General features: G+C 41.5%; 1 pseudogene; it reads left to right on the forward strand.

Annotated features, from left to right (window-relative positions):
• Nucleotides 1-1,310: 1,310 nt before the first annotated feature.
• On the forward strand, nucleotides 1,311-2,282 carry LOC9647454 (annotated as a pseudogene).
• Nucleotides 2,283-17,769: the final 15,487 nt, after the last annotated feature.

A 17,769-nucleotide genomic window follows, 5' to 3' on the forward strand; every position in this document is an offset into this window, starting at 1 on the left:
CATAACATTCCTAGTTTGATCCGCTCCGACATATTTGGCTCCACACGAAGCAAAAGACTTCGGAAACGAATGCCAAATTGCATCACTGACTCAGATGGCCTTTGGCGAAGATGATGCAATTGTTGGAAGGCATCATCACAATCGTCGGCATGTCCGAAGGCGCATTTGAAGATGTCAAGGAGAACACTCTAATCCCCACGAGTGGCTTTGCTCAAACCATTGTACCACTATAATGCTATCCCTTGAAAACACATGGGAAACTCACGCAAATGTTGAGCATCATCCCAAGAATGATATGTGGCAATCACCGTGAAGTGATCGAACCAAAGGTACATATCATCCCTAGGATTTCTGCGAAAGAACTCCGGCCGAACGTGAGGATTGGCACCAAGAGCAGGAGGAGTTGTACCATGTGTTGTGAATGCCACCATCAACTGAGTTTCGTTGTTTAATTGCAAATGCATAGCATCAAGCAATTGTACCAACTGCTGCTCCAGAGTCAAAAGAGGAGATTGTTGATTTGCCATGAAGATGAACAAAAAAGAAATAGCAAAAGAAGAGAAATGATAAAAAGCTAGAATGAAATGGTAGATCTAGACAATGCAAAAAGCTAAATCTAAACTAAAATCATGAAAGGAAAGAATAAAAGAAAGGAAATGGAAAAAGCTAGATCTAGACGATGCAAAAGCTAAATCTAAACCAAAATCCTAAATCCAAACACTCTTTAGGGACAATCAAAGTTGCCCCTCATCTCCACCAATGTGAGTGCTTGGAATATGAAAAGGGAATACAAAAATTGTGCATATCAATTAGCCTAAAAACCATGGTTTGGATTGAAACCAATCCAATGGTTACCAAAATCCCATTACGCTAATATTAGTATATAGCATCATAGCCATACACTTGGCCCTCACATAGTGTAACTAAAAGAACAAACACAAAGAATACTTGTCTAAAAAAAAAACCTATTCTTTACTTTTGTCTTTAAGTAATAGCTTCTAAAGTGAAACTTTGAGGAGTAGTGACTATGATGTTGTATAGCCTCCTAGATATCAAGAACATTTAAGATCCTATACTATTTTATTGCAGGTGCCATAGCGTAAGAAAGAATAGGGGGTGAGAGAGCACAAGATAAGGACATGAATCTGTAGAAAGATGCTTGTTGAGAGCTCTCACCACCTTTCTGAATTATTAAAAATAGCAGATTAAGATTCTTCTACCTAATCAGACATCCATTACAAACCATGGTCAGCACTCAGACTCAGAGTGTATGGAGTGAATATACTTGATGGGCCGCCCTAATCACGTGAATGGCAAGGTCCATGCTCGTGATCAACTCTAGCAGCTCATCGATCAAGTGAGTAAAGATTTTTGTGAAGAAAGAGTTCCTCTAGAGGGTCAATGTATTGTAGGTATGCCCTGTATCATCTGGGAAGAGTGGCTTCTTGCATTTTCCAGGGCAGTGTGGAAGGCATTGGAACTTCCAAGAGCTCCATCTCCCACAAGAGCATCTCCACTGCCCAAGATCTAAAAATCATGGTATTTATGTTTCAGCAATCTTAAAGCCTTTGTACATGGATAGCTGGGTTGCTAATAGTTTTTGGTTTTCTTCCAGGGAAAATGTATTGGAGACCACGAAGCTGGTCTCAAGAAAGTGATGGATTTGCTCCAGCAGCCACAAAATGTTTGCACTGTTGGGCACCAAGTCGTTCACGGCAATGAGAAATTTAGCAAACCAACGCATATAACGCAAGAGGTGAAGAAAGCAATTGAGAGGGCTATTCCTCTAGCTCCACTTCACAATCCAGCAAACTTGGAGGTAACAGATCTTTACTTTCTTTTTCCAAAAAGAAAAATCCATTTATTTGTCCCATTTTTTCTCCAACCTTTCTCTTAAAATGATCACAAAAACTTTCTAGGGAATTCGAATTGCTGAGGAGCTCTTCCACTGCCCCCACATAGCCGTCTTTGACACAGCCTTCCACTCCACCATCCCCCAGCTATCATACATGTATAGAATCCCCTAGAAGCTGTACAAAGAGCTGGGTGTACGGTGCTATGGCTTCCACGGGACGAGCTACCAGTTTCTTCTTGGCGAGGCCTCCTGCGCTCTTGGAAGGCTAGCGCTGGAACTTAATCTCATTGCCTTCCATCTCGGCACTGGAGCGAGAGTGTGTTTGATCAAATATGTGGAATTGATTGATACAAGCATGGGAATGACTCCACTCGAAGGTTTAGTGATGGCTACTCGGAGTGGTGGTGTTGATCTTTTAGAGACTTAATTATTAGTGAATAAAGCTTATATTAAAACACAAAAGTATTCCAAATAAGTTATCATCCAATCAATCAATAGTAGAGTACATGAACCACTAAGATCAACATATTTGGAAAATATAGGATTCACCATCCAACAAAATTCAATAGCCAGTGTATCATCAAGGAAACTTAATGATAAAACTTAACTACTAAAGATTGTAAATAGCATGTCAAACAACTTACAAAAGATAACTTAAAGAACACAAAGTATCATTAACTAGCAAGTAAGATGCTCGTGAATGTACCACTTAAAGGAAATAACATCCAATCTATTGAATGTATCACCTAATGCCAATCATTGCACTAGCTATTTTGAATAAATCCCAGTCAATAATATGAAGGAACTCAAGTTGCTTAAACAAGTGTTAGCAACATCCTATCAATGTCTCAAACCCGAAAGACCAATCCAAAGCAAACCACAAAAACATGTGGTATTGTGAAAAGCCATAAGCCATTAAAGTAAATAACTAACTATCACAAAAGATCATCAATCATCCTATGCCATCCGCCTCTATCCTTCACTAGAGCTAAGAAAAAGGCTCCGATACTAAATTGTAAGCCATAAATTTTTCCTTTCCAATTTGCCAGGTTACCTTGTCTATCTGACCAACACTGCCTTGGCTTTTGCCAAATTCCCTCACCAAGGTTCCTGCCTATGGTACCAACTCCTACTTGGTCCTACTTGGTTTCAGTTACTCACTACATGAGCAATAGAGCGTTAACCATCCATTCATGGATTCCCAAATCTCTCCCAATCCCCCTCCCCGGGTTAGATTGAACTTAAGGTTCGACTACACTCCCCATAAGCACAAGTAGCCAAGCACACCAAGCCTCCAAGTTCCTAACATCCCTTGGTACCACAATACTTGATCATGGGACCCTCTAAATCCCAAGTCTTGAGTGCAACACATGCTTCAGGACGCCGGGGCGAAACACGATGGCCTAACGGCCTCTACCCCCCCCCAACGGAAAGGCCCAATGAGCCACAAGGTACTCAAGTGGGGCACCACTCCACATGAGCCGAGAGCACCATAGTCGGTTTCCCTTTCAGGAGTGGGAGCTGCTCTTGAGCACTTCCTTGGGTGGCCCCTCTGGCACCATCCGAGTCCATGCTCACTCCCACCCAAGGCCCCTCGGCCCCGGTCTCAACCTCAAGTCAGTTTGGAAGCACCACTGAAGAGTTCCTTCAAGACTGGTTCTTAGACCTCACTATCCTTACTATACGAACATCTCTTTTTATCCTATGACTTGTTGACTATGTCTTCGGGGGCATCCCCCAACTTAGCAGTGTGCCTAAGTTAGCCTCCCCGGCCAAGAGTCCATAGCAACGGAATATAGGTGTCCCTATACCCCTCACCTCACTATGCTTTAGTATAGGGTCGGGACTTGAACCCAGCCTTGCTTTACTAGGGGGTTGGGACTCGAACCCAACCTCCGTAGAATATGTCTACGGATTTGACATCCCCGCAAGGAGTCGGGTATAGTTTCCTACGCCTGGTTGACCTAGCTAGCCCATGCTAATTAGCTTACCTTCGGCGTGCCTTCGGGTCCCAACATACAACTTCACAAATTGATACTTTAATTGAACTTTGCATAAATACATAGAGTTCTGCCTTGTAGAAATTCCTCCACTAAATCTCGCTCATTCGCTAGGTTCTCCTTCGGTTCCCATGTTTCTTCGCAGTGTGGAAATCCTTTCCACTTCACATGGAACTCTCTCACCTCGCGTCCTTGTCACTTGCTCTTGTGTGCATTGATGATGGCCTCGACTTCATATTCCTCCTCCCCTTGGATAACCTCAGGTAAAGGTGTTACTTGGTCCTTGTGAAACGGATCTTCAAAGTATGGCTTGAGTAAGTTCACATAGAACACTAGGTGCATCTTCCCCATCTCTCGAGGAAGTCGGAGACGGTAAACCACTTTACCGATTCGTGCCTCAATCTCGTAAGGCCCTGCAAACCTGCTTAAGGAACTCAAGATCAATTCAATTCTAGGAATACATGCATTTTTACCTTTGGGTCAACTTCCAGCTGATCCCACTTGGCAGCCTGAGGTTCTTGGTGTTCAACCACACCTTCTTCCCAACTTGGAACTCTACATTCCGACGCTTCTGGTTCGCATATTTGGTTTGCCTTTGTTGAGCCCGTTCCAAGGAATCCCTCACTAGATTCCAAATGTTGAATCTTTCCGCCATGAATGCCTCCACTGCGGGTAACTCTCCATGGTACTCAACCATGCCAAGCTCCATAGGACCTTCAATAGCTCGCCCATTGATGACTTCCCATGGACTCACCCCGATACTCGAATGTGGTGAGTTGTTATAACATATTTCCGCAAGTCTCAAATGACTTACCCAATCGGTCTGGTCTCCTGAGACATAGCATTGCAAATAATCCTCCAGTTGCCTATTCACCCTTTCTGTTTGTCCGTCTGTCAAGAAGTGTTAGTGCCATCAAACTTGACTTAATACCCAATACCTATCTATGGGTGATAAGCTGTGCTGAATTTCAACTTGGTGCGATATTGTTCTAGAAGAGTTCTCCAGAACCTACTAGTGAAGATCTTATCTCAATCTGAGATGATCTCTTCCGGCCTTCCCTGCACTCGAACCACTTGTTCGAAGAACAACTTCGCTACACCTTCCGCATCCACTTCCGTTGTGGTGGGTATGAAATGTGCCATCTTCGAAAATCGGTTGGTGCTTGAGCTCCTCGAGTTCTTTTTGGTTTGGCCCCTTTGCTAAATGTGAACCCCAACCTTATCGTGTTCCCCTTTCGTAGGTTATCGTTGAAATGCACCTTGATGGCTGCATCCAACGCTTCCTTGTAGTTGGTCGTGTTCCAATGCATTACCTCATCGCGAGCCTAGGTTTGCAAGCTTGATATGAAGGCATGGAACGCATCCATATCCCCCATGTCTGTGACAAGTATCCTCTTTGCCATAAACCCATTCACATACTTCTGAATGGTTCCAGTCTACTTTAGCCTACTAAGCTCGTTTTTTAGATGTAGAGTAGCATTTGGAGGAACGTAAGTCACGCGGATCCTTGCCTTCATCATTTCCCAAGTGGCCACCGGTCCTTCGTTGGCCTTTATCGTTCCCCACCAAGACTTGGCATTATCTGCTAAGTATGGTTTTGCACATGGGACCTTCTCTAAGCTTGGTAACCGCAACGCTTGAAAATAGTCCTCCATATTGTAAAACCACTCCTTCACCACCTTATAGTCATTCACTCCCTTGAAGATCGGTGGGGGCTTTGGTTTGTACTTGGGACTGATTCTACTTTGGTCTGTTCGACCTTGTTTGGTTTTGCCTCAGTCTCTACCGAAGGGTCCACACCTTCTACACTGCCAGCATCCGCAGTTTTTTGCCTTTTCTTCCGCTTTTTATCATGCTTTAGCTTGCATCCGAGAGTCTTCAGTAGGGCATTGGTCTATGCCAATTGTCCTTCTAGAATGTCCAATTGAGCCTTGGACAACCGAACCTTACTACCGGACTCTTGTTTGGAAGTTTCCTCACTGGAGTTCTCCTTATGCAAGGATTCCTCATCCATAGCCTTTTGTTCGACCAAAGGCTCCAGCTCGGAAGGAGGTTCCATCTCCGCCTTGGTTTGTTTCTGCCCTGCCTTTGCCATCTCCCAGCAATCCGCCTCTATCCTTCGCTAGAACTGAGGAAAAGGCTCCAATACCAAATTGTAAGCCACAAATTTTTCCTTTCCAATTTGCCAGCTTACCTCGTCTATCCAACCAACACTACCTTGGCTTTTGCTAAGTTCCCTCGCCAAGGTTCCCGCCTATGGTACCAACTCCTACTTGGTCCTACTTGGTTTCAACTACTCACTACATGAGCAACAGAGCATTAGCCATCCATTCATGGATTCCCAAATCTCTCCCAATCCCCCTCCCCGGGTTAGATTGGACTTAAGGTTCGGCTACACTCCCCGCAAGCACAAGTAGCCAAGCACACTAAGCCTCCAGGTTCTTAACATCCCTTGGTACCACAATACTTGATCATGGGACCCTCTAAATCCCAAGTCTTGAGTGCAACACATGTTTCGGGACGCTAGGGCGAAACACCATGGCCTAACGGCCTAGTATGGGTACCTCTACCCCCCTAGAAGCTGTACAAAGAGCTGGGTGTACGGTGCTATGGCTTCCACGGGACGAGCTACCAGTTTCTTCTTGGCGAGGCCTCCTGCGCTCTTGGAAGGCTAGCGCTGGAACTTAATCTCATTGCCTTCCATCTCGGCACTGGAGCGAGAGTGTGTTTGATCAAGTATGTGGAATTGATTGATACAAGCATGGGAATGACTCCACTCGAAGGTTTAGTGATGGCTACTCGGAGTGGTGGTGTTGATCTTTTAGAGACTTAATTATTAGTGAATAAAGCTTATATTAAAACACAAAAGTATTCCAAATAAGTTATCATCCAATCAATCAATAGTAGAGTACATGAACCACTAAGATCAACATATTTGGAAAACATAGGATTCACCATCCAACAAAATTCAATAGCCAGTGTATCATCAAGGAAACTTAATGATAAAACTTAACTACTAAAGATTGTAAATAGCATGTCAAACAACTTACAAAAGATAACTTAAAGAACACAAAGTATCATTAACTAGCAAGTAAGATGCTCGTGAATGTACCACTTAAAGGAAATAACATCCAATCTATTGAATGTATCACCTAATGCCAATCATTGCACTAGCTATTTTGAATAAATCCCAGTCAATAATATGAAGGAACTCAAGTTGCTTAAACAAGTGTTAGCAACATCCTATCAATGTCTCAAACCCGAAAGACCAATCCAAAGCAAACCACAAAAACATGTGGTATTGTGAAAAGCCATAAGCCATTAAAGTAAATAACTAACTATCACAAAAGATCATCAATCATCCTATGCCATCCGCCTCTATCCTTCACTAGAGCTAAGAAAAAGGCTCCGATACTAAATTGTAAGCCATAAATTTTTCCTTTCCAATTTGCCAGGTTACCTTGTCTATCTGACCAACACTGCCTTGGCTTTTGCCAAATTCCCTCACCAAGGTTCCTGCCTATGGTACCAACTCCTACTTGGTCCTACTTGGTTTCAGTTACTCACTACATGAGCAATAGAGCGTTAACCATCCATTCATGGATTCCCAAATCTCTCCCAATCCCCCTCCCCGGGTTAGACTGAACTTAAGGTTCGACTACACTCCCCATAAGCACAAGTAGCCAAGCACACCAAGCCTCCAAGTTCCTAACATCCCTTGGTACCACAATACTTGATCATGGGACCCTCTAAATCCCAAGTCTTGAGTGCAACACATGCTTCAGGACGCCGGGGCGAAACACGATGGCCTAACGGCCTCTACCCCCCCCCCAACGGAAAGGCCCAATGAGCCACAAGGTACTCAAGTGGGGCACCACTCCACATGAGCCGAGAGCACCATAGTCGGTTTCCCTTTCAGGAGTGGGAGCTGCTCTTGAGCACTTCCTTGGGTGGCCCCTCTGGCACCATCCGAGTCCATGCTCACTCCCACCCAAGGCCCCTCGGCCCCGGTCTCAACCTCAAGTCAGTTTGGAAGCACCACTGAAGAGTTCCTTCAAGACTGGTTCTTAGACCTCACTATCCTTACTATACGAACATCTCTTTTTATCCTATGACTTGTTGACTATGTCTTCGGGGGCATCCCCCAACTTAGCAGTGTGCCTAAGTTAGCCTCCCCGGCCAAGAGTCCATAGCAACGGAATATAGGTGTCCCTATACCCCTCACCTCACTATGCTTTAGTATAGGGTCGGGACTTGAACCCAGCCTTGCTTTACTAGGGGGTTGGGACTCGAACCCAACCTCCGTAGAATATGTCTACGGATTTGACATCCCCGCAAGGAGTCGGGTATAGTTTCCTACGCCTGGTTGACCTAGCTAGCCCATGCTAATTAGCTTACCTTCGGCGTGCCTTCGGGTCCCAACATACAACTTCACAAATTGATACTTTAATTGAACTTTGCATAAATACATAGAGTTCTGCCTTGTAGAAATTCCTCCACTAAATCTCGCTCATTCGCTAGGTTCTCCTTCGGTTCCCATGTTTCTTCGCAGTGTGGAAATCCTTTCCACTTCACATGGAACTCTCTCACCTCGCGTCCTTGTCACTTGCTCTTGTGTGCATTGATGATGGCCTCGACTTCATATTCCTCCTCCCCTTGGATAACCTCAGGTAAAGGTGTTACTTGGTCCTTGTGAAACGGATCTTCAAAGTATGGCTTGAGTAAGTTCACATAGAACACTAGGTGCATCTTCCCCATCTCTCGAGGAAGTCGGAGACGGTAAACCACTTTACCGATTCGTGCCTCAATCTCGTAAGGCCCTGCAAACCTGCTTAAGGAACTCAAGATCAATTCAATTCTAGGAATACATGCATTTTTACCTTTGGGTCAACTTCCAGCTGATCCCACTTGGCAGCCTGAGGTTCTTGGTGTTCAACCACACCTTCTTCCCAACTTGGAACTCTACATTCCGACGCTTCTGGTTCGCATATTTGGTTTGCCTTTGTTGAGCCCGTTCCAAGGAATCCCTCACTAGATTCCAAATGTTGAATCTTTCCGCCATGAATGCCTCCACTGCGGGTAACTCTCCATGGTACTCAACCATGCCAAGCTCCATAGGACCTTCAATAGCTCGCCCATTGATGACTTCCCATGGACTCACCCCGATACTCGAATGTGGTGAGTTGTTATAACATATTTCCGCAAGTCTCAAATGACTTACCCAATCGGTCTGGTCTCCTGAGACATAGCATTGCAAATAATCCTCCAGTTGCCTATTCACCCTTTCTGTTTGTCCGTCTGTCAAGAAGTGTTAGTGCCATCAAACTTGACTTAATACCCAATACCTATCTATGGGTGATAAGCTGTGCTGAATTTCAACTTGGTGCGATATTGTTCTAGAAGAGTTCTCCAGAACCTACTAGTGAAGATCTTATCTCAATCTGAGATGATCTCTTCCGGCCTTCCCTGCACTCGAACCACTTGTTCGAAGAACAACTTCGCTACACCTTCCGCATCCACTTCCGTTGTGGTGGGTATGAAATGTGCCATCTTCGAAAATCGGTTGGTGCTTGAGCTCCTCGAGTTCTTTTTGGTTTGGCCCCTTTGCTAAATGTGAACCCCAACCTTATCGTGTTCCCCTTTCGTAGGTTATCGTTGAAATGCACCTTGATGGCTGCATCCAACGCTTCCTTGTAGTTGGTCGTGTTCCAATGCATTACCTCATCGCGAGCCTAGGTTTGCAAGCTTGATATGAAGGCATGGAACGCATCCATATCCCCCATGTCTGTGACAAGTATCCTCTTTGCCATAAACCCATTCACATACTTCTGAATGGTTCCAGTCTACTTTAGCCTACTAAGCTCGTTTTTTAGATGTAGAGTAGCATTTGGAGGAACGTAAGTCACGCGGATCCTTGCCTTCATCATTTCCCAAGTGGCCACCGGTCCTTCGTTGGCCTTTATCGTTCCCCACCAAGACTTGGCATTATCTGCTAAGTATGGTTTTGCACATGGGACCTTCTCTAAGCTTGGTAACCGCAACGCTTGAAAATAGTCCTCCATATTGTAAAACCACTCCTTCACCACCTTATAGTCATTCACTCCCTTGAAGATCGGTGGGGGCTTTGGTTTGTACTTGGGACTGATTCTACTTTGGTCTGTTCGACCTTGTTTGGTTTTGCCTCAGTCTCTACCGAAGGGTCCACACCTTCTACACTGCCAGCATCCGCAGTTTTTTGCCTTTTCTTCCGCTTTTTATCATGCTTTAGCTTGCATCCGAGGTCTTCAGTAGGGCATTGGTCTATGCCAATTGTCCTTCTAGAATGTCCAATTGAGCCTTGGACAACCGAACCTTACTACCGGACTCTTGTTTGGAAGTTTCCTCACTGGAGTTCTCCTTATGCAAGGATTCCTCATCCATAGCCTTTTGTTCGACCAAAGGCTCCAGCTCGGAAGGAGGTTCCATCTCCGCCTTGGTTTGTTTCTGCCCTGCCTTTGCCATCTCCCAGCAATCCGCCTCTATCCTTCGCTAGAACTGAGGAAAAGGCTCCAATACCAAATTGTAAGCCACAAATTTTTCCTTTCCAATTTGCCAGCTTACCTCGTCTATCCAACCAACACTACCTTGGCTTTTGCTAAGTTCCCTCGCCAAGGTTCCCGCCTATGGTACCAACTCCTACTTGGTCCTACTTGGTTTCAACTACTCACTACATGAGCAACAGAGCATTAGCCATCCATTCATGGATTCCCAAATCTCTCCCAATCCCCCTCCCCGGGTTAGATTGGACTTAAGGTTCGGCTACACTCCCCGCAAGCACAAGTAGCCAAGCACACTAAGCCTCCAGGTTCTTAACATCCCTTGGTACCACAATACTTGATCATGGGACCCTCTAAATCCCAAGTCTTGAGTGCAACACATGTTTCGGGACGCTAGGGCGAAACACCATGGCCTAACGGCCTAGTATGGGTACCTCTAGCCCCCCCCCCCCACTTCCATTGGGAAGGGCGAGGACCAATGAGCCGCAAGGTACTCAAATGGGGCACCACTCCATATGAGCCGAAAGCACCATAGTCGGTTTCCCTTTCGGGAGTGGGAGCTGCTCTTAAGCACTTCCTTGGGTGGCCCCTCCGGCACCACCCGAGTCCATGCTCACTCCCACCCAAGGCCCCTCAGCCCCAGTCTCAACCTCAAGTCAGTTTGGAAGCACCACTGAAGAGTTCCTTCAAGACTGGTTCTTGGACCTCACTATCCCTATTATACTTTTGGAACCCCTTGAGGCCCCCCCCCCCCCCCCCCCCGGGAGACGCACGCTTTGGGCTTTCACCCCTTGACCTGTATTAGTACTTGGACTCGATCTCGGACTTGATCTTGGACTTGATCTCGAACCCGACTTTGGACTTGGTCTTGGACTCGATCTCGGATCCAATCTCGGACTCGACTTCGGACTCGACCTCGGACTCGGTCTTAGAACCGATCTCGGATCTTGGACTTTATCTCGAACTAGGTCTCGGAGTCGGCCTCAGACTTGAGCCCGGACTCTATCTCGAACTTGGTTTTAAAGTCGGTCTTAGACTCGATCTCAGACTCGGTCCCATCCGATGAACTCTTTGTCATTTCGGTCATGCTTTTGGGGATCCTTTAGCCTACGACACCTCGGGGAGTTGGTTCCTTACAGTAACTCACTTTATAATAAGCATAAGAATTATCATCAATGATCAATATAAAGGATTCAACATCTTCAATATTGATCATTAACTCTTCCCCTTGTAAAGTTAGTATAGTCCACGACTGAATCACTTTTCAAGGAAAAGCTAAAGTTGTTGACCCCTACTAAACAATCTCGTCTAGAACACAACTAACTCAACTTGCAACTCAGTTTATTTGAACGTCAACATAATTGCTAACTAGTAAATACATGAATGCCAATAACATAAAGCTATAGCCCAAACATCAACACTATTTACATCAAGACTAATGAAATTCAATATCAATCTTATGGAGAGATATTTCATTTCAGTCAAATCTCAACAACAAGGCATCACTTCAATGCCATCAACACCATAATAAAGCTAAAAGAAAGCAAGAGCGAATCACCACTCAAAGCTCTTTAGCAACCAAGCTATACAAAGTCAAAGATACCTTAGTTAGTATCTGAGACCAATCCTTCAACATTACTTAGTTACAAATAACACACTATCAAAGAGTGATTCACCACATCCAAGACTCCATGAAATCCAACACCATGGACTAAATGCAAACAAATGACATCGACAAAGGTAGAATTTATATACCAACATGGAAAAACTATATAAGTTTAATGACATGATCTTCTACAACACCATTTGGTAAAGCAAGCCTATCACTGCTAAATCATCATCGAGCAAAGCAAGTGTTAAATAATCCTTAACAAAGTCTACAATCAATCATTAGTTTCTAAACAACTAACAATCACTCTTCAACTTGCCTTCACAAGACTTGAACACTAAACTCATGCCATCAAATCATATACTTGTCTAATATAAATGTAATACCTCAAGTACGAGATAAAGGTTTATGGACAGGCATAAATTAAATGACTACTTGAATCCAACTCAACCGCAATAAGCTCATCAATATGTTTAGATAATAGCTCTGAGCATGCCTTAAAGAGGCTAGCTATGCATGATCAACATTTAGTCATAACTAAAGTGAAAATCATGAGATGGACTCATATCAGTACACAACCTCCTCATATACAAAGTTATAGTATGGGTACCAACATTTTAACCTCAGACAACTAAGTTGGACATCACCATCCTCAGCTAAGGCACAAGGCCACCAAAACTAAGTTAAGATCAGTGAGAGCTCACTACTCTCATATAGTTTAACAAAATGCAAAGTGAACCTACCACCAAGCACAATGCTACAGAAAAAAGGCACAAGAGTCACATTTCTAGAAAATTGTAATAACTACTTTTCTACATCAACTCCAGACTCTATCCAACTCAATTGCTTTAGCCTCAAAAGTTAGCATCCCTTTCGGGCCGTATTATACAAACTACTTACTAGGGTTTAAGCTAACCAAAATTAACTTCAACTCCTTCACTAGTTTGGATTGGCTTACAAAAATAGATTAATTTTTGAGCAAAGTGATCAATAGATCAACCATTGAAAAATCCTGAAAAAAATTTGTAGAAAATTTTCCATCCTAGAGAAAGAATGACTCTCAGTCTAGGAATGCAAACTTTCAAGACTCAACCAACTTCCTCCTACTAACAACTTCACATATGTTCACCTCAACACTAATTCTCATGACTCAACAATATATTTAAGCATCGAACATCATGCCCATATTTCGACATCCAACACAGACATCTGCAAAAATGCATAATGAACATTTAAGGCTTGATCATGAAGACCATATCTTTAGATATCCATATTACACTAACACTATTCTTCAATTACCTTCAACATTTAATATGAAGCCAAAACACTAACAAGAAAAATGACATGGAAAATCAAGTTCTAAAGAAAATTCCTCATCACTTGAAACAACAATGCTACTTCCTTAACACAAGTGCTAACAATGTCAATGCTTCAACTACACACCTTCTCCATCCAACAATCTACTCCAAGTGCTAACGGATCAACTAACAAGCTATAGCAAGTGAATGTTATAACCCTTTTTAACACCTTATGGGCAAACCCTTAAGTAAATAATGTATTAACTTAAGCTTAGCATAATGGATCATCATCCAGAATCTAGTCAAAGCTATTATATGTAAGTAGACTAGTTTTTCCATCAACCACTTTGGGGTTTATCATCATTTACAACTTCATAAACACATTGCACACTATCACATGGGTATGATATAAATTCACAATAACTTAATCATTAATTAAGCAACACCACAAGCAATACCCATGTCACTACTACAAAGTTTATGTGAGTATCAAGTATTAACTCAATTTGACAAAATGCAACATAAATGCCACACCCCATCGATAGAGATTTACAACACCCAATACCACTAACTTTTGTTCACAATATGGACAAACTCATACCACTTTTTTTTTTACTAAACTCAAAACTAATTTAACACCAAGCTACTTAAGGAGCAATAGCAAGGTTCTCTAGAAAAGATTTGAGCATTATAACCCAAGTCTTCTAATAGTAAGTCAAGTTAAAATGGTTTAACATTTCACGATTATCCATCTTTAACCAAACCTCAAGCTTGCGTTTGCACTGCCTTCAGTCCAATCCAAGAAAATTTTATGAGAGAGTACGGCAATGATTATTTGAACCAATAGACTTATCCCTATAGTCTTGATTGATCCACTTATAATTATGCCTAGGAATGATCCACTAGTGTCATGCTAAACAACTATAGGCCAACCTATTTACCACTCTTAGAAAACTCAAGGAAGGTTTACTTTTTCTCACGGTACATAGAACAACTCATGGAACCATTGGAATAACTTATGGAATCATTGATAGGTTAATATTAATCCTATTAACTCAAAGTGTAACCTCGAGTTGCTAATGTGCTTCACTCACGAGCCTAAGCACAAACTCGTGTATAATGGTACATCTCAGTCCTTCTTAGGAGCCCAAGAGCAAACTCATATAATAAGGTACAAAAATGCAACCAAATCCATACCCAAGAAACAAATGTGAAGCCTTTGCACCCAAACGTGTACCCACTCGGATCATCATTTTCATCTCTACATATTCAACGAAATTAGTTGCCCAATCTCATTGGATAGTATTTACTAAGACTCATCCTCTGATACTAATTGTAGCGCATGTGGTTTTCACCCTTTATCCTATGGTGATTTACCATAGGATAACCACGAAGCGGAACCTAAACCCTCTATATACCATGTGTCACATGCCACGTGTCCAAAAGATAGTGGAGTGGAGCTTGAGTTTCAAAGCCTTGGGCCACTGAATGAAAGAATGGTGCCAAACTCCCAAGTATAGAACCAAAGAGTAATGGCACTAGAGCATGGAATGAATCCCAAGCATATAGCCCAAAGAGTGAAGAGATAGAAGCACGAAGCGATTTGGAATAGTTATAGAGCATCTAACATCCCAATGCCAGAACCAACACGTAAAATGGTGCCAAATGGAGTCTGGCGTTATTTCAGCATATCGGTGGCCTAACATAAAGATATAAGTACTCCACCTGGAACTTAGGTTTAAACCCAAGCCGGATGTAGAATAAAGATAAACACACAAACGAGAGCTAGATTATGCCCCAAGTTGGTCAGCTATGCCCAACCTACCCATTATCCCTACTATACATTTGGAACCCCCTATATCCTGCTACACCTCCTCCCCCTCCCCCCCCCCCTGAGGAACACATGCTTTGGGCTTTCACCCAAGCTTCCCTTAGTATTAGGAGTTAGTTTCTGAGACAAGCTCGAAACTTACTAAATGTGGAATCCCCCTAAATTGTGAATTTGAACATGGGACAAACACCATTGTGTTCAAGACAATCTCTACATTCTGTAAATATGTCAAATGAGCAAATCTAAACACTTTTCATAAATAACATTTGGGACTAAAATGAGATTAATACAAAGAACATGATAGTGAGGGTATTGTAAGCTCTTGAGTTTTGGACTTCCCGGGAGGTCACCCAGCCCAGTACTATTCAAACCCAAGGACGCTTAACCCCAAGTATCCCAAGACCCTTAACCGATTGGAAAAGGGGGTGCACTCTTGTTCATGGGCCCTTTCCCTCTATATTTGAACCCCATGGATCGTCTCTCGAGTCGTTCCCTTTGGTTGCTTACAAGTATTTGGCAAACACAGTAAGCTATCGTTTAGTGAATATTGAGGGACGAAGCTCAATATTACAAGGGTTCTTAACACTAGCAAGTGCAAATCAACAACACGAGTTTCTCGTTACCATGTTTAGTATGCTTGATTTAATAATAACTTAGGATTTCCTTCTTTAGTGCCCTTCTGGCTTAAGTGCATATGTGCTAACCAGTTTCTCAACTAGCTTGGGTGGAGACCATAAGGGAACTAACAGTAGTAACCTTTTGCTATTATGGTAATATGGAGAGAGTGTATGTAAGGATTGGTTGACAAATATCTTTTGATACCTGAAGTCATATTTGCGACAAAAATGTGCTTGTGTTGTCATAACTATTGTAAGTAATGTTACTTCCAATAAACACACACATATGATTAACTTTTCTTTCATAAAAAGTATCAAAGATTTATCTACTTCTTGAGCAGTTAAAAATCTAATTAAAATTAAAATTAATTGAATTCAAAAAATTAAATCAATTAGTACCATAAAACTTCTCCAAGTAAATATATTACTTTCTAGTGTTGTGTTTCCCATTATAAAAATGGGATAAAAATCCTAATAACTATATTAATTAACATTTTAGTAAATTTAGAAACGTACTCATAGTAAATGAAGCCAATTGTTTTCATACCTATTAAATTACCTTTCTCATCTATACAATTTGAAAATTCAGTTCCATATATTGTAAACACTTTAAAAGCCTCTATATTATCAATAAATCATTTATTTTGATGACTTGTTAATGTCCAAGTTCTATGATCAATTTTTCCATCATGTAGCAGCCACATATTTTACTTCATTTTGCACACAACTAAGTCTTTTTTAGTACTTAATTCATCATTTTTACCAGTAATAGTTTTATATATAATTTCAAAAACATTCTTAAATATATGCGTGTAATCCTTTAAAAATGCTATTGGCAACTTATAAAAATATGGAAGTTGATAAAATGTGGATATAACCATTTCATACCATTAGGTAATGATATTTGATCTTCTTGTCTAACCAAATAATAATATGGTACCTATTTTTTTGGATTCATTTGTCCTAGTATTGGTCAAATATAATTATGACTATTAAATAAACTACTTAAAATTATGCTTTAGAAATAATAACTAAAATCTTACATTCTATTAGTAGACCTAAATAGATGATCTATAGGTAAGAAACACCAATGACCAATATATATGCTTTTTTATAAACTTCTTGACTATATTCTAAGAATCTAGATCCACAATCTGGGTAAAAGTATTTTCCCATTAGTTCAAAGTCTTGGAACAAAATCATAATCCAGGAAAATCATGAATAAACTATCACACTACTTCTCTAAGCTTAAAAAATTGTTGACCCTCTAGCTTAGAATTATCTTTGCATGGCACTCCATCCCATAATTGTTTTAACTCTTCCAAAAATAATAACCAATAAATATTAAGTACCTTAGGAAGTTTTGGGCCTAGAAAAATTATAGATATAAATATTTCAATTTATTTTTTTAAACTAATACCTAGTATAATCATAATAAGGAATATAAATGAAGGCTTAATTGCTAGAGTTGGTGGTATATTATTATTAATTGCAACAATTGCCTAACATGAATATATTTTTGCCATTAATTTTGTTGGAGAAAGATCATCTGCAGCCATACTAAGATGTATATTTCTTGGATCTACTGCAAAATCTGGATAATCATCTTCGAATTTTATTTTAAGTTGAACCATCTGCAGGCATTTTCATTATTCCATTAGTGGATTGATGATAAAATGATAAGTTATATATTGTGTTATTTCTCTATATTGAAATTATTGTTGGGTATAATAAATAAATAATGCATTATTTTCTCAGGTATATAATTATTAAAATCTTTGTGCTTGCTAGCATTAGAAATTCTACAAAATTGAAGGTCCTTATTCTCCTTATAAAATAACATACAATCATTCTTCCTTTTTTCTTCCAAAAGGTACTCTGACACTAGAGCATACAGTCAATCCAAGCTTGCAAACATCTTTCACGCCAAAGAACTGGCAATGAGATTCAAGGTATTCATCTAATGCTTTGAAATCTCTCCCACCTTTCTCTTTTGTCAATGCTTTCTCTTTTAGGCTGAAGG

This window comes from Selaginella moellendorffii, unplaced genomic scaffold, assembly GCF_000143415.4.
Source record: "Selaginella moellendorffii unplaced genomic scaffold, v1.0 SELMOscaffold_48, whole genome shotgun sequence".
Taxonomy (NCBI): Eukaryota; Viridiplantae; Streptophyta; class Lycopodiopsida; order Selaginellales; family Selaginellaceae; genus Selaginella; species Selaginella moellendorffii.